The 26,794-nt window shown below is 48.1% G+C and overlaps 14 non-coding genes across 14 annotated transcripts; all 14 read right to left on the bottom strand.

The window, feature by feature from the left end:
* Window positions 1-10,789: 10,789 nt before the first annotated feature.
* Window positions 10,790-10,862, bottom strand: TRNAF-GAA (transfer RNA phenylalanine (anticodon GAA)). The gene has a single exon. It is a non-coding gene; the product is annotated as a tRNA-Phe (tRNA).
* A 1,093-nt stretch (window positions 10,863-11,955) lies between these two features.
* TRNAF-GAA (transfer RNA phenylalanine (anticodon GAA)) lies at window positions 11,956-12,028 on the bottom strand. Its single transcript has one exon. It is a non-coding gene; the product is annotated as a tRNA-Phe (tRNA).
* A 2,258-nt stretch (window positions 12,029-14,286) lies between these two features.
* On the bottom strand, window positions 14,287-14,359 carry TRNAF-GAA (transfer RNA phenylalanine (anticodon GAA)). The gene has a single exon. It is a non-coding gene; the product is annotated as a tRNA-Phe (tRNA).
* A 509-nt stretch (window positions 14,360-14,868) lies between these two features.
* On the bottom strand, window positions 14,869-14,941 carry TRNAF-GAA (transfer RNA phenylalanine (anticodon GAA)). Its single transcript has one exon. It is a non-coding gene; the product is annotated as a tRNA-Phe (tRNA).
* Window positions 14,942-16,034: 1,093 nt separating this feature from the next.
* Window positions 16,035-16,107, bottom strand: TRNAF-GAA (transfer RNA phenylalanine (anticodon GAA)). The gene has a single exon. It is a non-coding gene; the product is annotated as a tRNA-Phe (tRNA).
* A 509-nt stretch (window positions 16,108-16,616) lies between these two features.
* Window positions 16,617-16,689, bottom strand: TRNAF-GAA (transfer RNA phenylalanine (anticodon GAA)). Its single transcript has one exon. It is a non-coding gene; the product is annotated as a tRNA-Phe (tRNA).
* Window positions 16,690-18,365: 1,676 nt separating this feature from the next.
* TRNAF-GAA (transfer RNA phenylalanine (anticodon GAA)) lies at window positions 18,366-18,438 on the bottom strand. Its single transcript has one exon. It is a non-coding gene; the product is annotated as a tRNA-Phe (tRNA).
* Window positions 18,439-18,949: 511 nt separating this feature from the next.
* On the bottom strand, window positions 18,950-19,022 carry TRNAF-GAA (transfer RNA phenylalanine (anticodon GAA)). Its single transcript has one exon. It is a non-coding gene; the product is annotated as a tRNA-Phe (tRNA).
* Window positions 19,023-20,115: 1,093 nt separating this feature from the next.
* Window positions 20,116-20,188, bottom strand: TRNAF-GAA (transfer RNA phenylalanine (anticodon GAA)). The gene has a single exon. It is a non-coding gene; the product is annotated as a tRNA-Phe (tRNA).
* Window positions 20,189-21,286: 1,098 nt separating this feature from the next.
* TRNAF-GAA (transfer RNA phenylalanine (anticodon GAA)) lies at window positions 21,287-21,359 on the bottom strand. The gene has a single exon. It is a non-coding gene; the product is annotated as a tRNA-Phe (tRNA).
* A 1,092-nt stretch (window positions 21,360-22,451) lies between these two features.
* TRNAF-GAA (transfer RNA phenylalanine (anticodon GAA)) lies at window positions 22,452-22,524 on the bottom strand. Its single transcript has one exon. It is a non-coding gene; the product is annotated as a tRNA-Phe (tRNA).
* A 1,090-nt stretch (window positions 22,525-23,614) lies between these two features.
* Window positions 23,615-23,687, bottom strand: TRNAF-GAA (transfer RNA phenylalanine (anticodon GAA)). The gene has a single exon. It is a non-coding gene; the product is annotated as a tRNA-Phe (tRNA).
* A 1,670-nt stretch (window positions 23,688-25,357) lies between these two features.
* On the bottom strand, window positions 25,358-25,430 carry TRNAF-GAA (transfer RNA phenylalanine (anticodon GAA)). The gene has a single exon. It is a non-coding gene; the product is annotated as a tRNA-Phe (tRNA).
* Window positions 25,431-25,940: 510 nt separating this feature from the next.
* Window positions 25,941-26,013, bottom strand: TRNAL-GAG (transfer RNA leucine (anticodon GAG)). Its single transcript has one exon. It is a non-coding gene; the product is annotated as a tRNA-Leu (tRNA).
* Between the last annotated feature and the right edge of the window lie 781 nt (window positions 26,014-26,794).

The following is a 26,794-nucleotide window of genomic DNA, read 5'->3' as shown; positions in this document are numbered from 1 at the left end:
ACCCCGTCCCGGGCACCCTGCCACGCAGCAGGACCAAGGACAGAGCCCGGGGTGGGGAGGCCGCCCTCCCCGGGCCCTCAGGGGCCCTAGCCACTGCTCCTGAACCCAGCCAAGCAAGGGGAGGCTCCCCGGGCACATCGGAACCCCTTCCCGGGCCCTTGGCCGTGCGGCAGGCTGGGAGACAGGGCCCAGGGCCGGAGCACCCGACCCGGGGCCCGCCCGGGCCCCTGGACCCAGCCGGGGCTCCCAAGCCCGGAGGCGCATGGGACGCCTCCCCGGTCCCTCCAGACCCCGTCCCGGGCACCCTGCCACGCAGCAGGACCAAGGACAGAGCCCGGGGTGGGGAGGCCGCCCTCCCCGGGCCCTCAGGGGCCCTAGCCACTGCTCCTGAACCCAGCCAAGCAAGGGGAGGCTCCCCGGGCACATCGGAACCCCTTCCCGGGCCCTTGGCAGTGCGGCAGGCTGGGAGACAGGGCCCAGGGCCGGAGCACCCGACCCGGGGCCCGGCCGGGCCCCTGGACGCAGCCGGGGCTCCCAAGCCCGGAGGTGCATGGGACGCCTCCCTGGTCCCTCCGGACCCCGTCCCGGGCACCCTGCCACGCAGCAGGACCAAGGACAGAGCCCGGGGTGGGGAGGCCGCCCTCCCCGGGCCCTCAGGGGCCCTAGCCACTGCTCCTGAACCCAGCCAAGCAAGGGGAGGCTCCCCGGGCACATCGGAACCCCTTCCCGGGCCATTGGCAGTGCGGCAGGCTGGGAGACAGGGCCCTGGGCCGGAGCACCCGACCCGGGGCCCGGCCGGGCCCCTGGACCCAGCCGGGGCTCCCAAGCCCGGAGGTGCATGGGACGCCTCCCCGGTCCCTCCGGACCCCGTCCCGGGCACCCTGCCATGCAGCAGGACCAAGGACAGAGCCCGGGGTGGGGAGGCCGCCCTCCCCGGGCCCTCAGGGGCCCTAGCCACTGCTCCTGAACCCAGCCAAGCAAGGGGAGGCTCCCCGGGAACAACGGAACCCATTCCTAGGCCCTTGGCAGTGCGGTAGGCTGGGAGACAGGGACCAGGGCCGGAGCACCCGACCCGGGGCCCGCCCGGGCCCCTGGACCGAGCCGGGGCTCCCAAGCCCGGAGGTGCATGGGACGCCTCCCCGGTCCCTCCGGACCCCGTCCCGGGCACCCTGCCACGCAGCAGGACCAAGGACAGAGCCCGGGGTGGGGAGGCCGCCCTCCCCGGGCCCTCAGGGGCCCTAGCCACTGCTCCTGAACCCAGCCAAGCAAGGGGAGGCTCCCCGGGAACAACGGAACCCATTTCTAGGCCCTTGGCAGTGCGGTAGGCTGGGAGACAGGGACCAGGGCCGGAGCACCCGACCCGGGGCCCGCCCGGGCCCCTGGACCCAGCCGGGGCTCCCAAGCCCGGAGGCGCATGGGACGCCTCCCCGGACCCATGGAGCCCGTCCTGGGCATTGAGCCATGCCGTTGGCCTGGAGATGGGTGCCCCGGACGCCCGGGGGAGGTCTGTCTGGGACACATGGAGCCCGTCCTGGGCATTGAACCATGCCGTTGGCCTGGAGAAGGGAGCCCCGGACGCCCGGGGGAGGACTGCCCGGTACCCGTGGAGCCCTTCCCGGGTACTTTGCAACGCCGTTGGCCTCCTGGAGATGGGTGCCCCGAACGCCCGGGGGGTGGGCTGCCCGGGACCCGTGGAGCCCGTCCTGGGCACTCTGACCTGCTGTTGGCCCGGGGGAGGGACCCCAGACGACCGGGACCCGTGGAGCCCGTCCTTGGCACTCTGACAAGCCGTTGGCCCGGGGAAGGGAGCCCCAGACGACCGGGACCTGTGGAGCCCGTCCTGGGCACTCCTGTATGCCGTTGGCCCGGGGAAGGGAGCCCCGGACGTCCGGGACCCGTGGAGCCCGTCCTGGGCACTCCTGTATGCCGTTGGCCCGGGGAAGGGAGCCCCGGACGTCCGGGACCCGTGGAGCCCGTCCTGGGCACTCTGAAATGCTTTGGCCCGGGGAAGGGAGCCCCGGACACCCGGGGGGGAGGACTGCCCGGGACCCGTGGAACTCGTCCTGGGCACTCTGACATGCCGCTGGCCCGGGGAAGGGTGCCCCGGACGCCCGGGGCCCGTGGAGCCCGTCCTGGGCACTCTGACAAGCCGTTGGCCCGGGGAAGGGAGACCTGGACGCCCGGAACCCGTGGAGCCCGTCCTGGGCACTCTGAAATGCTTTGGCCCGGGGAAGGGAGCCCCGGACGCCCGGGGGAGGACTGCCCGGGACCCGTGGAACTGGTCCTGGGCACTCTGACATGCCGCTGGCCCGGGGAAGGGTGCCCCGGATGACCGGGGCCCGTGGAGCCCGTCCTGGGCACTCTGCCATGCCGTCAGCCTGGATGGAGCCCCGGACGCCCGGGGGGGCGAAGGCCCAGGACGCATGGAGCCTGTCCCGGGCACTCTGCCATGCCGTCGGCCTGGATGGAGCACCGGACGCCCGGGGGACGACTGCCCAAGAGCCATGGAGCCCGTCCTGGGCAATTTGACATGCAGTTGGCCTGGAGGAAGGAAGCTCCGGGTGGCCTAGGGAGGTGTTGCCCAGGCATATCCCATCTGGTCCCCATGGCAGAGAACCACCAACCCTGGAGGGGTGTCCGGGCATACCCTGCCCCATAGTAATCCGGAGGCAAATTACCCCCCTTTCTTGCAATCTGTGCATGCGAGGTGACAGAGGGGACCCAAGGCGTGAAAGAACCCGACCTCATGGAGCCCTCGCTGGGATCCGGGAGGCGAATGGCACCTCATTAAGACTTCCAGGGAAGTTCGGCCATCTGGTCCCCCCCATAGGAAAGCGTTGCGGGCGACCAGATGCCCGAGGGGATCCGGGCGACCAGATGGCCGAGGGAATCCGGGCGACCAGATGGCTGGGCATGGAGGTGAAGCCGCCTGGACTCTTCCCCACCCCGTCCCCGTCCCGGGACGAATGCCCGGGACGCATGGAGCCCGTCCTGGCCACTTGACGTCCCGTCCTGGGCATTGAACCATGCCGTCGGCCTGGAGAAGGGAGCCCCCGGACGCCCGGGGGAGGACTGCCCGGTACCCGTGGAGCCCTTCCCGGGTACTTTGCAACGCCGTTGGCCTCCTGGAGATGGGTGCCCCGGATGCCCGGGGGTGGGCTGCCCGGGACCCATGGAGCCCGTCCTGGGCACTTTTACATGCCGTCGGCCTTGAGGTGGGTGCCCTGGACGCCCGGGGGAGGCCTGCCCGGGACCCGTGGAGCCCCTCCCGGGTACTTTGCCAATGCCGTTGGCCTCATGGAGATGGGTGCCCCGGACGCCCGGGGGGAGGACTGCCCGGTACCCGTGGAGTCCTTTCCGGGTACTTTGCAACGCCGTTGGCCTCCTGGAGATATGTGCCCCGAACGCCCGGGGGGAGGGCTGTCCGGGGCCCATGGGGCCCGTCCTGGGCACTGTGACATGCCGTCGGCCTGGAGGTGGGAGCCCCGGACGAGCGGGGGAAGGCTGCCCGGGACCCGTGGAGCCCTTCCCGGGTACTTTGCCATCCCGTTGGCCTCCTGGAGATGGGTGCCCCGGACGCCCGGGGGAGGTCTGTCCGGGGCCCATGGAGCCCGTCCTGGGCAGTGTGACATGCCGTCGGCCTAAAGGTGGGAGCCCCGGACGCCCGGGGGAAGGCTGCCCGGGACCCGTGGAGCCCTTCCCGGGTACTTTGCCATCCCGTTGGCCTCATGGAGATGGGTGCCCCGGACGCCCAGGGGAGGTCTGTCCGGGACACGTGGAGCCCGTCCTGGGCATTGAGCCATGCCGTTGGCCCGGAGAATGGAGCCCCCAGACGCCCGGGAGAGGTGTTGCCCAGGCATATCTCATCTGGTCCCCCGGGCAGAGAACCACCAGCCCTGGAGAGGTGTCCGGGCGTACCATGCCCCTAGTAATCCGGAGGGAAATTACCCCCCTTTCTTGCAATCCGTGCACGCGAGGTGACAGAGGGGACCCAAGGCGTAAAAGAACCCGACCTCATGGAGCCCTAGCTGGGATCCAGGAGCCGAATGGCACCTCATCGGGACTTCCAGGGAAGCCCGGCCATCTGGTCGCCCCATTGGAAAGCATTTATCGCGGGCGACCAGAGGGCCGGGATCGAAAGGACTCCCAGCTCCCCATCCATCCCAAGCCTTCGCGGTAGGGTTCCTGACTGCCTGCCCACGCAAGGCAGGGCTCTTGGACCCCGGCTGGGCCTCAGGCGCAGGTTGGACCACCGGAGCTCTAGGGCCCGGACGACCTGGGGGAGGAATGCCCGGGACCCGTGGAGCCCGTCCTGGGTACTTTGACATGCCGTCGGCCTGGAGGTGGGTGCCCCGGACGCCCCGGGGGAAGCTGCCCGGGACCCATGGAGCCCGTCCTGGGTACTTTGACATTCCGTCGGCCTGGAGGTGGGAGCCCCGGACGCCCGGGGGGAGGTCTGCCCGGGACCCATGGAGCCCGTCCTGGGTACTTTGCCAATGCCGTTGGCCTCATGGAGATTATTATTATTAGGGATTTTTGTAAAGCGCATGGTTACGCAGAAAGCGTGTCCCCGCGCTGGAACTGGGGCTTAGAAACAGAAGGAGGGGGAGGCCTAATTAATTTTGAAAGAGGTGCGTTTTCAATTTCTTTCGGAAGCTTGCTTCAGAGGGGTCCAAGCGAAGGTTGAGGGGTAAGTCATTCCAACTCTTCGCCGCCAGGTAACGGAAGGACCTCCCTCCCATGCGAGTCCTGCTAACCCTAGGGACTTTTAACAGGCCTCCGTGAGAGGAGCGTAAGGCGCGTGTTGGTGTATACCTGGTGATAAGGCTATTGAGTGGGGCTGGCGCCTTTCCAGCCAAAATGCGATGACAGGTGCATAGGGCCTTGAATGCAATTCTGCTCTTTACTGGCAGCCAGTGGAGGGTCTGAAGGGCAGCTTTGGAGTTGGATCTTTTGGGGAGATTGAGTATAAGGCGGGCTGCCGCATTCTGTATCACCTGAAGGCGGTTAGCTGCCTTACAGGTTGCTCCCAGATACAGTAGGTTACCGTAGTCCAACCGTGATGTAACGAGCGCGTGCACCAGCGTTCTGCGGGCCGAAGTTGGCAAGAGGACAAGGACCTTCCGCAGGCTTTTCAGAACAGTGAAGCAGACGCCCGCCACCCGATCTATCTGGGGTCCAAAGGAAAGGTCCGAGTCGAGCCAAATGCCTAGGTTTTTGACTTCCTGTCGGGGTGTTGGAACTTCCCCCAGGCATGGTGGCCACCACGCCGATGACCACGCAGACGGATTCTTCCCTATCACGAGCACCTCGGTCTTGCTGCTGTTAAGTTTGAGGCAATTGCTGGACATCCAAGTTGCCAGGTCTTGCATGCAACTTCTGAAGCTGTCCATAGCAAGGTCGGGTGCACGCGAGAGGGAGATTACCAGCTGCGTGTCATCGGCGTAGGACACAATTTGCAGCCCGTGTCCTGTGGCAATGGAGGCTAATGGGGAGACGTAGAGATTAAAAAGAGTGGGGCTCAGGGATGATCCCTGGGGAACTCCCTGGCCCAAATCTATGTCCCTGGAGTAGTGGTCTCCCTGGCGGACCTGAAAACTCCTCCCAGTCAGGTAGGATTGGATCCATTGGAGTGCAGCTCCTGATATTCCTCCACTATTCAGACACTGTAGCAAGGTGGTGTGAGCTACAGTGTCGAATGCTGCGCTCAAGTCCAATAGGATGAGGGCCATAGTGTGACCCTCATCCGCCCCCTGGCGTAGGGACTCCACCGCTGTCAACAGCGCAGATTCTGTGGAGTGGCGGGGACGGAAACCAAATTGGGTGTCGTGAAGTAAGGCTGCCTTATCCACAAACTCCATTAGTTGCCGGTTGACCGTTTTTTCTGCCACTTTGGCCAGGTAGGGTAGAAGGGAAATTGGTCTCAGATTGTCAAGTTTATCGAAACTGACGTTCGGTTTCTTTCTAAGGGGTAGGACCACCGCCTTTTTCCAGTCATTTGGCACAGTCTTGGTGCTGAAAGATGTGTCCAGTAGGTGTCGTATGTAGGGTTCTAATACCGCCAAACTATCTATTAGACGTTTGGGGGTAGTAGGGTCGCGTGGAGAACCCGATTTCACGGACCTACAGATTTTTAGAAGTTCATCTGAGGGCGGGGTGACAAAGTTGGTCAGTCTTTGTCTATCCCCCCAAGTTCTGGGTCTTTCAGTGAATTCTAGCCCGGTGATGGGCTGGGTTGGGAAAGCCGAATAAATATTAGTTATTTTTTTCGCGAAGAAATCTGCAATCTGATTGCAGGATTCAGGCGAGCAGTCGGTTGGGGTAATAGCAGGTTTTCCACTAGAAAGAGTTTTATAGATCAAAAAGAGCTCCTTCATAGAGTTACCAGCTTCACTGATTCTAGCTGAATAGTAGGTTGATTTGGACTTTCTAATTAGCCCATGATAGAGGCGCCTCACACTCAGGTAGATGTCCCTGGTTTCTTTAGAGGGTGCCCCCCGCCAGTGTCTTTCTGCTCTTTTCAGTGCGGCTTTCCTGACTCGTAGTTCGTCATTGAACCATGGGGCTGTTTTTTGAGCACGATTGCCTATTTTAGCTTTTGAGAGGGGAGCGGTGGCGTCAAGAGCCTCATTAATGCGCTTGCACAGATTGATGTTAGCTGTATCGGCATCATTCCCTCCGGGGTTACCCCCTTTGGTTAATGCCTCGCAAAATTTGGACTGGGAGAAGGTGGCCCATCTCCTCCTTAGGTGGTAAAGTGCCACTGGTGGCGGGGTTTTCCTTTCAGGAATGTATATAGAGAAAGGTACTAAATGGTGGTCAGACCAGGGGATCGGGATAGGGGTAGAAGCTTCTATTTCTTTCCAGTTAACAAAAATAGGGTCAAGCAGATGACCAAGTTGGTGCGTAGGACCCCTAACGATTTGGCTCAGTTGGAGGGCTCCTAGTGCCTGACAGAAGTTCTTACTGACGCTATCGGAGGGGTCATTGAGATGAAGGTTAAGGTCTCCGAGTACCAGGAATTTTTCTTTACATAGCGCCATCTCTATGATACCCTCAACCAGGCTCTCTTCGAACCTGGCCAGTGGTCCCGGGGGTCTGTAAATTAGCACGCCCTTCAGTGTATATCCGTTATTCACTTTGATGGTGAAGTTCCCTGCTTCACTGTGTAGGATGGGGGAGTGATCTAGTTGGCAGTGTAATTTCTCTTGGGCTATGATTGCAATTCCGCCTCCTCTACCTTTGGGTCTATCCTGTCTGTGCATAGTATAGCCCTCTGGGAGTGCCTCAAGGGCATCCGGAGTGGAACCTTCGTCAAGCCAGGTCTCAGTTAAAAACATGAGGTCCCACCGTTTCTCTGTGAGTAGGTCGTGTAAATCTAGCTTATGTTTCCGCAACGAGCGCAAGTTAAGTAATCCGCATTGCAAGGTGTGATCAGAAGTGGCCATGTTCGCGTCAGGGTCAGGGTCATAGGAGAAGTGGCAGTTTTCGCAACCTATGTTATCCTCCACTCGTAAGGTATGAGTGCAGGAAGTGGCCGTGTTGTGGCGAAATTTTGCCAGTTCCTGTTTGCTCCAACGGATGCTAGTCTCCTGTGGGGCATAAGGTATGGCCCTGGACCGCGTTCGATCGCGGACGGGCGCAGACGGGCTTGCCTTAGGCGCGCCTTCGGCGCGCAAACGGCGCTCCCACTGCGCTCGTCCGCTGCGCTTCCGGGGGAAGCACATTTATGTGATATGAGGGGGCGTGGCCTAAGGTTGGTGGGCGTGGCCGCTGTGATTGGGCTGAGTGTCGTCAGCCGTGGAAGGTTTCCCTGACAGCGCTTAGATCGGCTGTGCTGAGGAAACAGTGGTCGAGTGGCAGGTAGGCTTCTAAATAGTTAAAATCACAGTATCACAAAAGAGTAAAAGTATTTAAAACACACAAGCAATTTTAGCGTTTTTCCTCCCGGCTTCCGCCTCAGGAGCTAACCAGTTCTCTGGTCGCGCTATCGTTTCAGCGCGCCTAAGTACTGGGTGAGGGGGCGTGGCCTAAGGTTGGTGGGCGTGGCCGCTGTGATGGGTGCCCCGGACGCCCGGGGGACGAATGCCCGGGACGCATGGAGCCCGTCCTGGGCACTTTTCCATGCCTTCGGCCTGGAGCCCCCAGACACCCAGGGGAGGACCACCGTGAAAACCATGGAGCCCGACCCGGGCACTCTGCCATACCGTCAGCCTAGATGGAGCCCCGGACGCCCAGGGGACGAATGCCCGGGACGCATGGAGCCCGTCCTGGGCACTTTTCAATGCCGTCAGCCTGGATGGAGCCCCGGACGCCCGGGGGACGACTGCCCAGGAGCCATGGAGCCCGTCCTGGGCAATTTGACATGCAGTTGGCCTGGAGGAAGGAAGCCCCGGGTGGCCTAGGGAGGTGTTGCCCAGGCATAGCCCATCTGGTCCCCATGGCAGAGAACCACCAGCCTCGGAGGGGTGTCCGGGCGTACCCTTCTCCCTAGTAATCCGGAGGAAAATTACCCCCTTTTCTTGTAATCTGTGCACGCGAGGTGACAGAGGGGACCCAAGGCGCGAATGTACCCAACCTCCTGGAGCCCTCGCTGGGATCCGGGCGGCGAATGGCACCTCATCGGGACTTCCAGGGAAGTTCGGCCATCTGGTCGCCCCATAGGAAAGCGTTGCGGGCGACCAGATGCCCGAGGGGATCCGGGCGACCAGATGGCCGAGGGAATCTGGGCGATCAGATGGCTGGACACGGAAGTGAAGCCACCTGGACTCTCCCGACCCTGTCCCCGTCCCCGTGCCCGTGCCCGGGATGCATGGAGCCCGTCCTGGGCACTTTTCCATGCCTTCGGCCTGGAGCCCCCAGACACCCAGGGGAGGACCACCGTGAAAGCCATGGAGCCCGACCCGGGCACTCTGCCATGCCGTCGGCCTGGATGGAGCCCCGGATGCCCGGGGGACAAATGCCCGGGACGCATGGAGCCCGTCCTGGGCACTTTTCCATGCCTTCGGCATGGAGCGCCCCGACACCCTGGGGAGGACCACCCTGGAAACCATGGAGCCCGACCCGGGCACTCTGCCATGCCGTCGGCCTGGATGGAGCCCCGGACGCCCGGGGGACAAATGCCCGGGACGCATGGAGCCCGTCCTGGGTACTTTTCCATGCCGTCGGCCAGGAGCCCCCTGACACCCAGGGGAGGACCACCGTGAAAACCATGGAGCCCGACCCGGGCACTCTGCCATACCGTCAGCCTGGATGTAGCCCCGGACGCCCGGGGGACGAATGCCCGGGACGCATGGAGCCCGTCCCGGGCACTCTGCCATGCCGTCCCGACAAATTCGTACGGACTCCTAACCTTCCGACACGGATCGGAATCGAGCCCTTTCTGACCCAGCAGATTTCAGGTTGATTTGCTATATACTTTACGTACGATTTTATGGGGGCCGATTCCGATCCGGTACGTAAAAGCAAATACGACCGACATGTCGGACAACCACGTACACCCAGGGGATAGGACTGCCCGGGTCACATGGACCCCGTCCTGGGCACTCTGATCTGCCGCCGGCGCCGGGGATCGAACCGTGATCACCAGATGGGGATATCCCAAAAATCTGGCATGGATACGGCCCGCCAGGACAGGTTTGGGCACCCCTGCTTTAGATCTTCAGTCTAACGCTCTCCCAACTGAGCTATTTCGGCCTGCTGCTAGCAGTGGTCTTCATACTTTGATTTGAACCATTCAACAAACTAGATGCATGACCTGGATATTTACCCTTATATGTTAGAGATATGTTTTAAGGAGTCCTGTATCATTCAGCAGTTAACTTGTGCAATGGGTAAATAGCGTTTTTGGGATCCGGGTTAGGTAGCGTTTTTTTAACTCTGAATGGACTAGCACTATATTACCCAGACGTATGTGGCCTGAGTAGGTAAGCAATGTCATCTGACTACTGACATCTGTGTTCAAGGGGAAGTTGAAGGTAATGCAGACAAGAGGTTACTTTACAAAAAAGCATGAAATGGGAAACATTCATAGTCTAACCTGAAGGCAAGAAATGTGGAAGCAAGTTTAGAATGAGGACAGAAAGCAAAGTCTATGTTAAATTACTTGTGTTGTATATCAGTTGGAAAAAATTTGATGAATAGAGAAAAAAGTACTGCAACAGATTCCAAGACCTCTTTTGTCAGAAGCAAGGAACCTCTCAACTGTGCCGAAACCCGGGATTGAACCAGGGACCTTCAGATCTTCAGACTAACGCTCTCCCAACTGAGCTATTTCGGCCTGCTGATATCTGTGGTCTTCATACTTTGATTTGAACCATTCAACAAACTAGATGCATGACCTGGATATTTACCCTTATATGTTAGAGATGTGTTTTAAGGAGTCCTGTATCATTCAGCAGTTAACTTGTGCAATGGGTAAATAGCGTTTTTGGGATCCGGGTTAGGTAGCGTTTTTTTAACTCTGAATGGACTAGCACTATATTACCCAGACGTATGTGGCCTGAGTAGGTAAGCAACGTCATCTGACTACTGACATCTGTGTTCAAGGGGAAGTTGAAGGTAATGCAGACAAGAGTTTACATTACAAAAAAGCATGAAATGGGAAACATTCATAGTCTAACCTGAAGGCAAGAAATGTGGAAGCAAGTTTAGAAGGAGGACACAAAGCAAAGTCTATGTTAAATTGCTTGTGTTGTATATCAGTTGGAAGAAATTTGATGAATAGAGAAAAAAGTACTACAGCTGATTCCAAGACGTATTTTGTCAGAAGCAAGGAACCTCTCAACTGTGCCGAAACCCGGGATTGAACCAGGGACCTTTAGATCTTCAGTCTAACGCTCTCCCAACTGAGCTATTTCGGCCTGCTGCTAGCTGTGTTCTTCAACCTTTGATTTGAACCATTCAACAAACTAGATGCATGACCTGGATATTTACCCTTATATGTTAGAGATATGTTTTAAGGAGTCCTGTATCATTCAGCAGTTAACTTGTGCAATGGGTAAATAGCGTTTTTGGGATCCGGGTTAGGTAGCGTTTTTTTAACTCTGAATGGACTAGCACTATATTACCCAGACGTATGTGGCCTGAGTAGGTAAGCAATGTCATCTGACTACTGACATCTGTGTTCAAGGGGAAGTTGAAGGTAATGCAGACAAGAGGTTACTTTACAAAAAAGCATGAAATGGGAAACATTCATAGTCTAACCTGAAGGCAAGAAATGTGGAAGCAAGTTTAGAATGAGGACAGAAAGCAAAGTCTATGTTAAATAACTTGTGTTGTATATCAGTTGGAAAAAATTTGATGAATAGAGAAAAAAGTACTGCAGCAGATTCCAAGACCTCTTTTGTCAAAAGCAAGGAACCTCTCAACTGTGCCGAAACCCGGGATTGAACCAGGGACCTTCAGATCTTCAGACTAACGCTCTCCCAACTGAGCTATTTCGGCCTGCTGATATCTGTGGTCTTCATACTTTGATTTGAACCATTCAACAAACTAGATGCATGACCTGGATATTTACCCTTATATGTTAGAGATGTGTTTTAAGGAGTCCTGTATCATTCAGCAGTTAACTTGTGCAATGGGTAAATAGCGTTTTTGGGATCCGGGTTAGGTAGCGTTTTTTTAACTCTGAATGGTCTAGCACTATATTACCCAGACGTATGTGGCCTGAGTAGGTAAGCAACGTCATCTGACTACTGACATCTGTGTTCAAGGGGAAGTTGAAGGTAATGCAGACAAGAGTTTACATTACAAAAAAGCATGAAATGGGAAACATTCATAGTCTAACCTGAAGGCAAGAAATGTGGAAGCAAGTTTAGAAGGAGGACACAAAGCAAAGTCTATGTTAAATTGCTTGTGTTGTATATCAGTTGGAAAAAATTTGATGAATAGAGAAAAAAGTACTACAGCTGATTCCGAGACCTATTTTGTCAGAAGCAAGGAACCTCTCAACTGTGCCGAAACCCGGGATTGAACCAGGGACCTTTAGATCTTCAGTCTAACGCTCTCCCAACTGAGCTATTTCGGCCTGCTGCTAGCTGTGTTCTTCATACTTTGATTTGAACCATTCAACAAACTAGATGCATGACCTGGATATTTACACTTATATGTTAGAGATATGTTTTAAGGAGTCCTGTATCATTCAGCAGTTAACTTGTGCAATGGGTAAATAGCGTTTTTGGGATCCGGGTTAGGTAACGTTTTTTTAACTCTGAATGGACTAGCACTATATTACACAGACATATGTGGCCTGAGAAGGTAAGCAATGTCATCTGACTACTGACATCTGTGTTCAAGGGGAAGTTGAAGGTAATGCAGACAAGAGTTTACATTACAAAAAAGCATGAAATGGGAAACATTCATAGTCTAACCTGAAGGCAAGAAATGTGGAAGCAAGGTTAGAAGGAGGACACAAAGCAAAGTCTATGTTAAATTGCTTGTGTTGTATATCAGTTAGAAAAAATTTGATGAATAGTGAAAAAAGTACTACAGCTGATTCCAAGACCTATTTTGTTAGAAGCAAGGAACCTCTCAACTGTGCCGAAACCCAGGATTGAACCAGGGACCTTTAGATTTTCAGTCTAACGCTCTCCCAACTGAGCTATTTCAGCCTGCTGCTAGCTGTGGTCTTCATACTTTGATTTGAACCATTCAACAAACTAGATGCATGACCTGGATGTTTACCCTTATATGTTAGAGATAGGTTTTAAGGAGTCCTGTATCATTCAGCAGTTAACTTGTGCAATGGGTAAATAGAGTTTTGGGATCCGGGTTAGGTAGCGTTTTTTTAACTCTGAATGGACTAGCACTATATTACCCAGACGTATGTGGCCTGAGTAGGTAAGCAACGTCATCTGACTACTGACATCTGTGTTCAAGGGGAAGTTGAAGGTAAGGCAGACAAGAGTTTACATTACAAAAAAGCATGAAATGGGAAACATTCATAGTCTAACCTGAAGGCAAGAAATGTGGAAGCAAGTTTAGAAGGAGGACACAAAGCAAAGTCTATGTTAAATTGCTTGTGTTGTATATCAGTTGGAAAGAATTTGATGAATAGAGAAAAAAGTACTACAGCTGATTCCAAGACCTATTTTGTTAGAAGCAAGGAACCCCTCAACTGTGCCGAAGCCCGGGATTGAACCAGAGACCTTTAGCTCTTCAGTCTAACGCTCTCCCAACTGAGCTATTTCGGCCTGCCGCTAGCTGAGGTCTTCATACTTTGATTTGAACCATTCAACAAACTAGATGCATGACCTGGATATTTACCCTTATATGTTAGAGATATGTTTTAAGGAGTCCTGTATCATTCAGCAGTTAACTTGTGCAATGGGTAAATAGCGTTTTTGGGATCCGGGTTAGGTAACGTTTTTTTAACTCTGAATGGACTAGCACTATATTACCCAGACGTATGTGGCCTGAGTAGGTAAGCAACGTCATCTGACTACTGACATCTGTGTTCAAGGGGAAGTTGAAGGTAAGGAAGACAAGAGTTTACATTACAAAAAAGCATGAAATGGGAAACATTCATAGTCTAACCTGAAGGCAAGAAATGTGGAAGCAAGTTTAGAAGGAGGACAGAAAGCAAAGTCTATGTTAAATTGCTTGTGTTGTATATCAGTTGGAAAAAATTTGATGAATAGAGAAAAAAGTACTGCAGCAGATTTCAAGACCTATTTTGTTGAAAGCAAGGATCCTCTCAACTGTGCCGAAAACCGGGATTGAAACAGGGACCTTTAGATCTTCAGTCTAACGCTCTCCCAACTGAGCTATTTCGGCCTGCTGCTAGCTGTGGTCTTCATACTTTGATTTGAACCATTTAACAAACAAGATGCATGACCTGGATATTTACCCTTATATGTTAGAGATATGTTTTAAGGAGTCCTGTATCATTCAGCAGTTAACTTGTGCAATGGGTAAATAGCATTTTTGGGATCCGGGTTAGGTAGCGTTTTTTTAACTCTGAATGGACTAGTACTATATTACCCAGACATATGTGGCCTGAGTAAGTAAGCAACGTCATCTGACTACTGACATCTGTGTTCAAGGGGAAGTTGAAGGTAAGGCAGACAAGAGTTTACATTACAAAAAAGCATGAAATGGGAAACATTCATAGTCTAACCTGAAGGCAAGAAATGTGGAAGCAAGTTTAGAAGGAGGACAGAAAGCAAAGTCTATGTTAAATTGCTTGTGTTTTATATCAGTTGAAAGAAATTTGATGAATAGAGAAAAAAGTACTACAGCTGATTCCAAGACCTATTTTGTTAAAAGCAAGGAACCTCTCAAGTGTGCCGAAACCCGGGATTGAACCAGGGACCTTTAGATCTTCAGTCTAACGCTCTCCCAACTGAGCTATTTCGGCCTGCTGCTAGCTGAGGTCTTCATACTTTGATTTGAACCATTCAACAAACTAGATGCATGACCTGGATATTTACCCTTATATGTTAGAGATATGTTTTAAGGAGTCCTGTATCATTCAGCAGTTAACTTGTGCAATGGGTAAATAGCGTTTTTGGGATCCGGGTTAGGTAGCGTTTTTTTAACTCTGAATGGACTAGCACTATATTACCCAGACGTATTTGGCCTGAGTAGGTAAGCAATGTCATCTGACTACTGACATCTGTGTTCAAGGGGAAGTTGAAGGTAAGGCAGACAAGAGGTTACTTTACAAAAAAGCATGAAATGGGAAACATTCATAGTCTAACCTGAAGGCAAGAAATGTGGAAGCAAGTTTAGAATGAGGACAGAAAGCAAAGTCTATGTTAAATTACTTGTGTTGTATATCAGTTGGAAAAAATTTGATGAATAGGGAAAAAAGTACTGCAGCAGATTCCAAGACCTCTTTTGTCAGAAGCAAGGAACCTCCAACTGTGCCGAAACCCGGGATTGAACCAGGGACCTTTAGATCTTCAGTCTAACGCTCTCCCAACTGAGCTATTTCGGCCTGCTGCTAGCAGTGGTCTTCATACTTTGATTTGAACCATTCAACAAACTAGATGCATGACCTGGATATTTACCCTTATATGTTAGAGATATGTTTTAAGGAGTCCTGTATCATTCAGCAGTTAACTTGTGCAATGGGTAAATAGCGTTTTTGGGATCCGGGTTAGGTAACGTTTTTTTAACTCTGAATGGACTAGCACTATATTACCCAGACGTATGTGGCCTGAGTAGGTAAGCAATGTCATCTGACTACTGACATCTGTGTTCAAGGGGAAGTTGAAGGTAATGCAGACAAGAGTTTACTTTACAAAAAAGCATGAAATGGGAAACATTCATAGTCTAACCTGAAGGCAAGAAATGTGGAAGCAAGTTTAGAAGGAGGACAGAAAGCAAAGTCTATGTTAAATTGCTTGTGTTGTATATCAGTTGGAAAAAATTTGATGAATAGAGAAAAAAGTACTGCAGCAGATTTCAAGACCTATTTTGTTGAATGCAAGGAAACTCTCAACTGTGCCGAAAACCGGGATTGAAACAGGGACCTTTAGATCTTCACTCTAACGCTCTCCCAACTGAGCTATTTCGGCCTGCTGCTAGCTGTGGTCGTCATACTTTGATTTGAACCATTCAACAAACTAGATGCATGACCTGGATATTTACCCTTATATGTTAGAGATATGTTTTAAGGAGTCCTGTATCATTCAGCAGTTAACTTGTGCAATGGGTAAATAGCATTTTTGGGATCCGGGTTAGGTAGCGTTTTTTTAACTCAGAATGGACTAGCACTATATTACCCAGACGTATGTGGCCTGATTAGGTAAGCAACGTCATCTGACTACTGACATCTGTGTTCAAGGGGAAGTTGAAGGTAATGCAGACAAGAGTTTACATTACAAAAAAGCATGAAATGGGAAACATTCATAGTCTAACCTGAAGGCAAGAAATGTGGAAGCAAGTTTAGAAGCAGGACACAAAGCAAAGTCTATGTTAAATTGCTTGTGTTGTATATCAGTTGGAAAGAATTTGATGAATAGAGAAAAAAGTACTACAGCTGATTCCAAGACCTATTTTGTTAGAAGCAAGGAACCTCTCAACTGTGCCGAAACCCGGGATTGAACCAGGGACCTTTAGATCTTCAGTCTAACGCTCTCCCAACTGAGCTATTTCGGCCTGCTGCTAGCTGTGGTCTTCATACTTTGATTTGAACCATTCAACAAACTAGATGCATGACCTGGATATTTACCCTTATATGTTAGAGATATGTTTTAAGGAGTCCTGTATCATTCAGCAGTTAACTTGTGCAATGGGTAAATAGCGTTTTTGGGATCCGGGTTAGGTAGCGTTTTTTTAACTCTGAATGGACTAGCACTATATTACCCAGACGTATTTGGCCTGAGTAGGTAAGCAATGTCATCTGACTACTGACATCTGTGTTCAAGGGGAAGTTGAAGGTAAGGCAGACAAGAGGTTACTTTACAAAAAAGCATGAAATGGGAAACATTCATAGTCTAACCTGAAGGCAAGAAATGTGGAAGCAAGTTTAGAATGAGGACAGAAAGCAAAGTCTATGTTAAATTACTTGTGTTGTATATCAGTTGGAAAAAATTTGATGAATAGAGAAAAAGTACTGTAGCAGATTCCAAGACCTCTTTTGTCAGAAGCAAGGAACCTCTGAACTGTGCCGAAACCCGGGATTGAACCAGGGACCTTTAGATCTTCAGTCTAACGCTCTCCCAACTGAGCTATTTCGGCCTGCTGCTAGCAGTGGTCTTCATACTTTGATTTGAACCATTCAACAAACTAGATGCATGACCTGGATATTTACCCTTATATGTTAGAGATATGTTTTAAGGAGTCCTGTATCATTCAGCAGTTAACTTGTGCAATGGGTAAATAGCGTTTTTGGGATCCGGGTTAGGTAACGTTTTTTTAACTCTGAATGGACTAGCACTATATTACCCAGACGTATGTGGCCTGAGTAGGTAAGCAATGTCATCTGACTACTGACATCTGTGTTCAAGGGGAAGTTGAAGGTAATGCAGACAAGAGTTTACTTTACAAAAAAGCATGAAATGGGAAACATTCATAGTCTAACCTGAAGGCAAGAAATGTGGAAGCAAGTTTAGAAGGAGGACAGAAAGCAAAGTCTATGTTAAATTGCTTGTGTTGTATATCAGTTGGAAAAAATTTGATGAATAGAGAAAAAAGTACTGCAGCAGATTTCAAGACCTATTTTGTTGAAAGCAAGGAACCTCTCAACTGTGCCGAAAACCGGGATTGAAACAGGGACCTTTAGATCTTCAGTCTAACGCTCTCCCAACTGAGCTATTTCGGCCTGCTGCTAGCTGTGGTCTTCATACTTTGATTTGAACCATTCAACAAACTAGATGCATGACCTGGATATTTACCCTTATATGTTAGAGATATGTTTTAAGGAGTCCTGTATCATTCAGCAGTTAACTTGTGCAATGGGTAAATAGCATTTTTGGGATCCGGGTTAGGTAGCGTTTTTTTAACTCTGAATGGACTAGCACTATATTACCCAGACGTATGTGGCCTGAGTAGGTAAGCAACGTCATCTGACTACTGACATCTGTGTTCAAGGGGAAGTTGAAGGTAATGCAGACAAGAGTTTACATTACAAAAAAGCATGAAATGGGAAACATTCATAGTCTAACCTGAAGGCAAGAAATGTGGAAGCAAGTTTAGAAGCAGGACACAAAGCAAAGTCTATGTTAAATTGCTTGTGTTGTATATCAGTTGGAAAGAATTTGATGAATAGAGAAAAAAGTACTACAGCTGATTTCAAGACCTATTTTGTTAGACGCAAGGAACCTCTCAACTGTGCCGAAACCCGGGATTGAACGAGGGACCTTTAGATCTTCAGTCTAAAGCTTTCCCAACTGAGCTATTTCGGCCTGCTGCTAGATGTAGTCTTCATACTTTGATTTGAACCATTCAACAAACAAGATGCATGACCTGGATATTTACCCTTATATGTTAGAGATATGTTTTAAGGAGTCCTGTATCATTCAGCAGTTAACTTGTGCAATGGGTAAATAGCGTTTTTGGGATCCGGGTTAGGTAGCGTTTTTTTAACTCTGAATGGACTAGCACTATATTACCCAGACGTATTTTGCCTGAGTAGGTAAGCAATGTCATCTGACTACTGACATCTGTGTTCAAGGGGAAGTTGAAGGTAAGGCAGACAAGAGGTTACTTTACAAAAAAGCATGAAATGGGAAACATTCATAGTCTAACCTGAAGGCAAGAAATGTGGAAGCAAGTTTAGAAGGAGGACAGAAAGCAAAGTCTATGTTAAATTGCTTGTGTTGTATATCAGTTGGAAAAAATTTGATGAATAGATAAAAAAGTACTACAGCTGATTCCAAGACCTATTTTGTTAGAAGCAAGGAACCTCTCAACTGTGCCGAAACCTGGGATTGAACCAGGGACCTTTAGATCTTCAGTCTAACGCTCTCCCAACTGAGCTATTTCGGCCTGCTGCTAGCTGTGGTCTTCATACTTTGATTTGAACCATTCAACAAACTAGATGCATGACCTGGATATTTACCCTTATATGTTAGAGATATGTTTTAAGGAGTCCTGTATCATTCAGCAGTTAACTTGTGCAATGAGTAAACAGCATTTTTGGGATCCGGGTTAGGTAGGGTGTTTTTTAACTCTGAATGGACTAGTACTATATTACCCAGACGTATGTGGCCTGAGTAGGTAAGCAACGTCATCTGACTACTGACATCTGTGTTCAAGGGGAAGTTGAAGGTAATGCAGACAAGAGTTTACATTACAAAAAAGCATGAAATGGGAAACATTCATAGTCTAACCTGAAGGCAAGAAATGTGGAAGCAAGTTTAGAAGGAGGACAGAAAGCAAAGTCTATGTTAAATTGCTTGTGTTTTATTTCAGTTGAAAGAAATTTGATGAATAGAGAAAAAAGTACTACAGCTGATTCCAAGATCTATTTTGTTAGAAGCAAGGAACCTCTCAACTGTGCCGAAACCCGGGATTGAACCAGGGACCTTTAGATCTTCAGTCTAACGCTCTCCCAACTGAGCTATTTCGGCCTGCTGCTAGCTGAGGTCTTCATACTTTGATTTGAACCATTCAACAAACTAGATGCATGACCTGGATATTTACCCTTATATGTTAGAGATATGTTTTAAGGAGTCCTGTATCAGTCAGCAGTTAACTTGTGCAATGGGTAAATAGCGTTTTGGGATCCGGGTTAGGTAGCGTTTTTTTAACTCTGAATGGACTAGCACTATATTACCCAGACGTATGTGGCCTGAGTAGGTAAGCAATGTCATCTGACTACTGACATCTGTGTTCAAGGGGAAGTTGAAGGTAATGCAGACAAGAGTTTACTTTACAAAAAAGCATGAAATGGGAAACATTCATAGTCTAACCTGAAGGCAAGAAATGTGGAAGCAAGTTTAGAATGAGGACAGAAAGCAAAGTCTATGTTAAATTGCTTGTGTTGTATATCAGTTGGAAAAAAATGTTATGAATAGAGAAAAAAGTACTACAGCTGATTCCAAGACCTATTTTGTTAGATGCATGGAACTTCTCAACTGTGCAGAAACCCGGGATTGAAGCAGGGACCTTTAGATCTTCAGTCTAACGCTCTCCCAACTGAGCTATTTCGGCCTGCTGCTAGCTGAGGTCTTCATACTTTGATTTGAACCATTCAACAAACTAGATGCATGACCTGGATATTTACCCTTATATGTTAGAGATATGTTTTAAGGAGTCCTGTATCATTCAGCAGTTAACTTGTGAAATGGGTAAATAGCGTTTTTGGGATCCGGGTTAGGTAGCGTTTTTTTAACTCTGAATGGACTAGCACTATATTACCCAGACGTATTTGGCTTGAGTAGGTAAGCAATGTCATCTGACTACTGACATCTGTGTTCAAGGGGAAGTTGAAGGTAAGGCAGACAAGAGGTTACTTTACAAAAAAGCATGAAATGGGAAACATTCATAGTCTAACCTGAAGGCAAGAAATGTGGAAGCAAGTTTAGAATGAGGACAGAAAGCAAAGTCTATGTTAAATTACTTGTGTTGTATATCAGTTGGAAAAAATTTGATGAATAGAGAAAAAAGTACTGTAGCAGATTCCAAGACCTCTTTTGTCAGAAGCAAGGAACCTCTCAACTGTGCCGAAACCCGGGATTGAACCAGGGACCTTTAGATCTTCAGTCTAACGCTCTCCCAACTGAGCTATTTCGGCCTGCTGCTAGCAGTGGTCTTCATACTTTGATTTGAACCATTCAACAAACTAGATGCATGACCTGGATATTTACCCTTATATGTTAGAGATATGTTTTAAGGAGTCCTGTATCATTCAGCAGTTAACTTGTGCAATGGGTAAATAGCGTTTTTGGGATCCGGGTTAGGTAGCGTTTTTTTAACTCGGAATGGACTAGCACTATATTACCCAGACGTATGTGGCCTGAGTAGGTAAGCAATGTCATCTGACTACTGACATCTGTGTTCAAGGGGAAGTTGAAGGTAATGCAGACAAGAGTTTACTTTACAAAAAAGCATGAAATGGGAAACATTCATAGTCTAACCTGAAGGCAAGAAATGTGGAAGCAAGTTTAGGAGGACAGAAAGCAAAGTCTATGTTAAATTGCTTGTGTTGTATATCAGTTGGAAAAAATGTGATGAATAGAGAAAAAAGTACTGCAGCAGATGTCAAGACCTATTTTGTTGAAAGCAAGGAACCTCTCAACTGTGCCGAAAACCGGGATTGAAACAGGGACCTTTAGATCTTCAGTCTAACGCTCTCCCAACTGAGCTATTTCGGCCTGCTGCTAGCTGTGGTCTTCATACTTTGATTTGAACCATTCAACAAACTAGATGCATGACCTGGATATTTACCCTTATATGTTAGAGATATGTTTTAAGGAGTCCTGTATCATTCAGCAGTTAACTTGTGCAATGGGTAAATAGCATTTTTGGGATCCGGGTTAGGTAGCGTTTTTTTAACTCTGAATGGACTAGCACTATATTACCCAGACGTATGTGGCCTGAGTAGGTAAGCAACGTCATCTGACTACTGACATCTGTGTTTAAGGGGAAGTTGAAGGTAATGCAGACAAGAGTTTACATTACAAAAAAGCAAAAAAGCATGAAATGGGAAACATTCATAGTCTAACCTGAAGGCAAGAAATGTGGAAGCAAGTTTAGAAGGAGGACACAAAGCAAAGTCTATGTTAAATTGCTTGTGTTGTATATCAGTTGGAAAAAAATTGATGAATAGAGAAAAAAGTACTACAGCTGATTCCAAGACCTATTTTGTCAGAAGCAAGGAACCTCTCAACTGTGCCGAAACCCGGGATTGAACCAGGGACCTTTAGATCTTCAGTCTAACGCTCTCCCAACTGAGCTATTTCGGCCTGCTGCTAGCTGTGGTCTTCATACTTTGATTTGAACAATTCAACAAACTAGATGCATGACCTGGATGTTTACCCTTATATGTTAGAGATATGTTTTAAGGAGTCCTGTATCATTCAGCAGTTAACTTGTGCAATGGGTAAATAGAGTTTTGGGATCCGGGTTAGGTAACGTTTTTTTAACTCTGAATGGACTAGCACTATATTACCCAGACGTATGTGGCCTGAGTAGGTAAGCAATGTCATCTGACTACTGACATCTGTGTTCAAGGGGAAGTTGAAGGTAATGCAGACAAGAGTTTACTTTACAAAAAAGCATGGAATGGGAAACATTCATAGTCTAACCTGAAGGCAAGAAATGTGGAAGCAAGTTTAGAAGGAGGACAGAAAGCAAAGTCTATGTTAAATTGCTTGTGTTGTATATCAGTTCGAAAAAATTTGATGAATAGAGAAAAAAGTACTGCAGCAGATTTCAAGACCTATTTTGTTGAAAGCAAGGAACCTCTCAACTGTGCCGAAAACCGGGATTGAAACAGGGACCTTTAGATCTTCCGTCTAACGCTCTCCCAACTGAGATATTTCGGCCTGCTGCTAGCTGTGGTCTTCATACTTTGATTTGAACCATTCAACAAACTAGATGCATGACCTGGATATTTACCCTTATATGTTAGAGATATGTTTTAAGGAGTCCTGTATCATTCAGCAGTTAACTTGTGCAATGAGTAAATAGCATTTTTGGGATCCGGGTTAGGTAGCGTTTTTTTAACTCTGAATGGACTAGTACTATATTACCCAGACGTATGTGGCCTGAGTAAGTAAGCAACGTCATCTGACTACTGACATCTGTGTTCAAGGGGAAGTTGAAGGTAATGCAGACAAGAGTTTACATTACAAAAAAGCATGAAATGGGAAACATTCATAGTCTAACCTGAAGGCAAGAAATGTGGAAGCAAGTTTAGAAGGAGGACAGAAAGCAAAGTCTATGTTAAATTGCTTCTGTTTTATTTCAGTTGAAAGAAATTTGATGAATAGAGAAAAAAGTACTACAGCTGATTCCAAGACCTATTTTGTTAGAAGCAAGGAACCTCTCAACTGTGCCGAAACCCGGGATTGAACCAGGGACCTTTAGATCTTCAGTCTAACGCTCTCCCAACTGAGCTATTTCGACCTGCTGCTAGCTGAGGTCTTCATACTTTGATTTGAACCATTCAACAAACTAGATGCATGACCTGGATATTTACCCTTATATGTTAGAGATATGTTTTAAGGAGTCCTGTATCAGTCAGCAGTTAAGTTGTGCAATGGGTAAATAGCGTTTTTGGGATCCGGGTTAGGTAGCGTTTTTTTAACTCTAGCACTAGCACTATATTACCCAGACGTATGTGGCCTGAGTAGGTAAGCAATGTCATCTGACTACTGACATCTGTGTTCAAGGGGAAGTTGAAGGTAATGCAGACAAGAGTTTACTTTACAAAAAAGCATGAAATGGGAAACATTCATAGTGTAACCTGAAGGCAAGAAATGTGGAAGCAAGTTTAAAGGAGGACAGAAAGTAAAGTCTATGTTAAATTGCTTGTGTTGAATATCAGTTGGAAAATTTTTTTATGAATAGAGAAAAAAGTACTAAAGCTGATTCCAAGACCTATTTTGTTAGAAGCATGGAACTTCCCAACTGTGCAGTAACCCGGGATTGAAGCAGGGACCTTTAGATCTTCAGTCTAACGCTCTCCCAACTGAGCCATTTCGGCCTGCTGCTAGCTGAGGTCTTCATACTTTGATTTGAACAATTCAACAAACTAGATGCATGACCTGGATATTTACCCTTATATGTTAGAGATATGTTTTAAGGAGTCCTGTATCATTCAGCAGTTAACTTGTGCAATGGGTAAATAGCGTTTTTGGGATCCGGGTTAGGTAGCGTTTTTTTAACTCTGAATGGACTAGCACTATATTACCCAGACGTATTTGGCCTGAGTAGGTAAGCAATGTCATCTGACTACTGACATCTGTGTTCAAGGGGAAGTTGAAGGTAAGGCAGACAAGAGGTTACTTTACAAAAAAGCATGAAATGGGAAACATTCATAGTCTAACCTGAAGGCAAGAAATGTGGAAGCAAGTTTAGAATGAGGACAGAAAGCAAAGTCTATGTTAAATTACTTGTGTTGTATATCAGTTGGAAAAAATTTGATGAATAGAGAAAAAAGTACTGCAGCAGATTCCAAGACCTCTTTTGTCAGAAGCAAGGAACCTCTCAACTGTGCCAAAACCCGGGATTGAACCAGGGACCTTTAGATCTTCAGTCTAACGCTCTCCCAACTGAGCTATTTCGGCCTGCTGCTAGCAGTGGTCTTCATACTTTGATTTGAACCATTCAACAAACTAGATGCATGACCTGGATATTTACCCTTATATGTTAGAGATATGTTTTAAGGAGTCCTGTATCATTCAGCAGTTAACTTGTGCAATGGGAAAATAGCGTTTTTGGGATCCGGGTTAGGTAACGTTTTTTTAACTCTGAATGGACTAGCACTATATTACCCAGACGTATGTGGCCTGAGTAGGTAAGCAATGTCATCTGACTACTGACATCTGTGTTCAAGGGGAAGTTGAAGGTAATGCAGACAAGAGTTTACTTTACAAAAAAGCATGAAATGGGAAACATTCATAGTCTAACCTGAAGGCAAGAAATGTGGAAGCAAGTTTAGAAGGAGGACAGAAAGCAAAGTCTATGTTAAATTGCTTGTGTTGTATATCAGTTGGAAAAAATTTGATGAATAGAGAAAAAAGTACTGCAGCAGATTTCAAGACCTATTTTGTTGAAAGCAAGGAACCTCTCAACTGTGCCGAAAACCGGGATTGAAACAGGGACCTTTAGATCTTCAGTCTAACGCTCTGCCAACTGAGCTATTTCGGCCTGCTCCTAGCTGTGGTCTTCATACTTTGATTTGAACCATTCAACAAACTAGATGCATGACCTGGATATTTACCCTTATATGTTAGAGATATGTTTTAAGGAGTCCTGTATCATTCAGCAGTTAACTTGTGCAATGAGTAAATAGCATTTTTGGGATCGGTAGCGTTTTATTAACTCTGAATGGACTAGCACTATATTACCCAGACGTATGTGGCCTGAGTAGGTAAGCAACGTCATCTGACTACTGACATCTGTGTTCAAGGGGAAGTTGAAGGTAATGCAGACAAGAGTTTACATTACAAAAAAGCATGAAATGGGAAACATTCATAGTCTAACCTGAAGGCAAGAAATGTGGAAGCAAGTTTAGAAGCAGGACACAAAGCAAAGTCTATGTTAAATTGCTTGTGTTGTATATCAGTTGGAAAGAATTTGATGAATAGAGAAAAAAGTACTACAGCTGATTCCAAGACCTATTTTGTTAGAAGCAAGGAACCTCTCAACTGTGCCGAACCCCGGGATTGAACCAGGGACCTTTAGATCTTCAGTCTAACTCTCTCCCAACTGAGCTATTTCGGCCTGCTGCTAGCTGTGGTCTTCATACTTTGATTTGAACCATTCAACAAACAAGATGCATGACCTGGATATTTACCCTTATATGTTAGAGATATGTTTTAAGGAGTCCTGTATCATTCAGCAGTTAACTTGTGCAATGGGTAAATAGCGTTTTTGGGATCCGGGTTAGGTAACGTTTTTTTAACTCTGAATGGACTAGCACTATATTACCCAGACGTATTTGGCCTGAGTAGGTAAGCAATGTCATCTGACTACTGACATCTGTGTTCAAGGGGAAGTTGAAGGTAAGGCAGACAAGAGGTTACTTTACAAAAAAGCATGAAATGGGAAACATTCATAGTCTAACCTGAAGGCAAGAAATGTGGAAGCAAGTTTAGAATGAGGACAGAAAGCAAAGTCTATGTTAAATTACTTGTGTTGTATATCAGTTGGAAAAAAATTTGATGAATAGAGAAAAAAGTACTGTAGCAGATTCCAAGACCTCTTTTGTCAGAAGCAAGGAACCTCTCAACTGTGCCGAAACCCGGGATTGAACCAGGGACCTTTAGATCTTCAGTCTAACGCTCTCCCAACTGAGCTATTTCGGCCTGCTGCTAGCAGTGGTCTTCATACTTTGATTTGAACCATTCAACAAACTAGATGCATGACCTGGATATTTACCCTTATATGTTAGAGATATGTTTTAAGGAGTCCTGTATCATTCAGCAGTTAACTTGTGCAATGGGTAAATAGCGTTTTTGGGATCCGGGTTAGGTAGCGTTTTTTAAACTCTGAATGGACTAGCACTATATTACCCAGACGTATGTGGCCTGAGTAGGTAAGCAACGTCATCTGACTACTGACATCTGTGTTCAAGGGGAAGTTGAAGGTAAGGCAGACAAGAGTTTACATTACAAAAAAGCATGAAATGGGAAACATTCATAGTCTAACCTGAAGGCAAGAAATGTGGAAGCAAGTTTAGTAGGAGGACACAAAGCAAAGTCTATGTTAAATTGCTTGTGTTGTATATCAGTTGGAAAGAATTTGATGAATAGAGAAAAAAGTACTACAGCTGATTCCAAGACCTATTTTGTTAGAAGCAAGGAACCTCTCAACTGTGCCGAAACCCGGGATTGAAGCAGGGACCTTTAGATCCTCAGTCTAACGCTCTCCCAACTGAGCTATTTCAGCCTGCTGCTAGCTGTGGTCTTCATACTTTGATTTGAACCATTCAACAAACTAGATGCATGACCTGGATATTTACCCTTATATGTTAGAGATATGTTTTAAGGAGTCCTGTATCATTCAGCAGTTAACTTGTGCAATGGGTAAATAGCGTTTTTGGGATCCGGGTTAGGTAACGTTTTTTTAACTCTGAATGGACTAGCACTATATTACCCAGACGTATGTGGCCTGAGTAGGTAAGCAATGTCATCTGACTACTGACATCTGTGTTCAAGGGGAAGTTGAAGGTAATGCAGACAAGAGTTTACTTTACAAAAAAGCATGAAATGGGAAACATTCATAGTCTAACCTGAAGGCAAGAAATGTGGAAGCAAGTTTAGAAGGAGGACAGAAAGCAAAGTCTATGTTAAATTGCTTGTGTTGTATATCAGTTCGAAAAAATTTGATGAATAGAGAAAAAAGTACTGCAGCAGATTTCAAGACCTATTTTGTTGAAAGCAAGGAACCTCTCAACTGTGCCGAAAACCGGGATTGAAACAGGGACCTTTAGATCTTCAGTCTAACGCTCTCCCAACTGAGATATTTCGGCCTGCTGCTAGCTGTGGTCTTCATACTTTGATTTGAACCATTCAACAAACTAGATGCATGACCTGGATATTTACCCTTATATGTTAGAGATATGTTTTAAGGAGTCCTGTATCGTTCAGCAGTTAACTTGTGCAATGGGTAAATAGCATTTTTGGGATCCGGGTTAGGTAGCGTCTTTTTTAACTCTGAATGGACTAGC

This window comes from Lissotriton helveticus, chromosome 8 (assembly GCF_964261635.1).
Source record: "Lissotriton helveticus chromosome 8, aLisHel1.1, whole genome shotgun sequence".
Lineage (NCBI taxonomy): Eukaryota > Metazoa > Chordata > Amphibia > Caudata > Salamandridae > Lissotriton > Lissotriton helveticus.
This window is presented reverse-complemented; position numbering and strand designations above follow the sequence as displayed.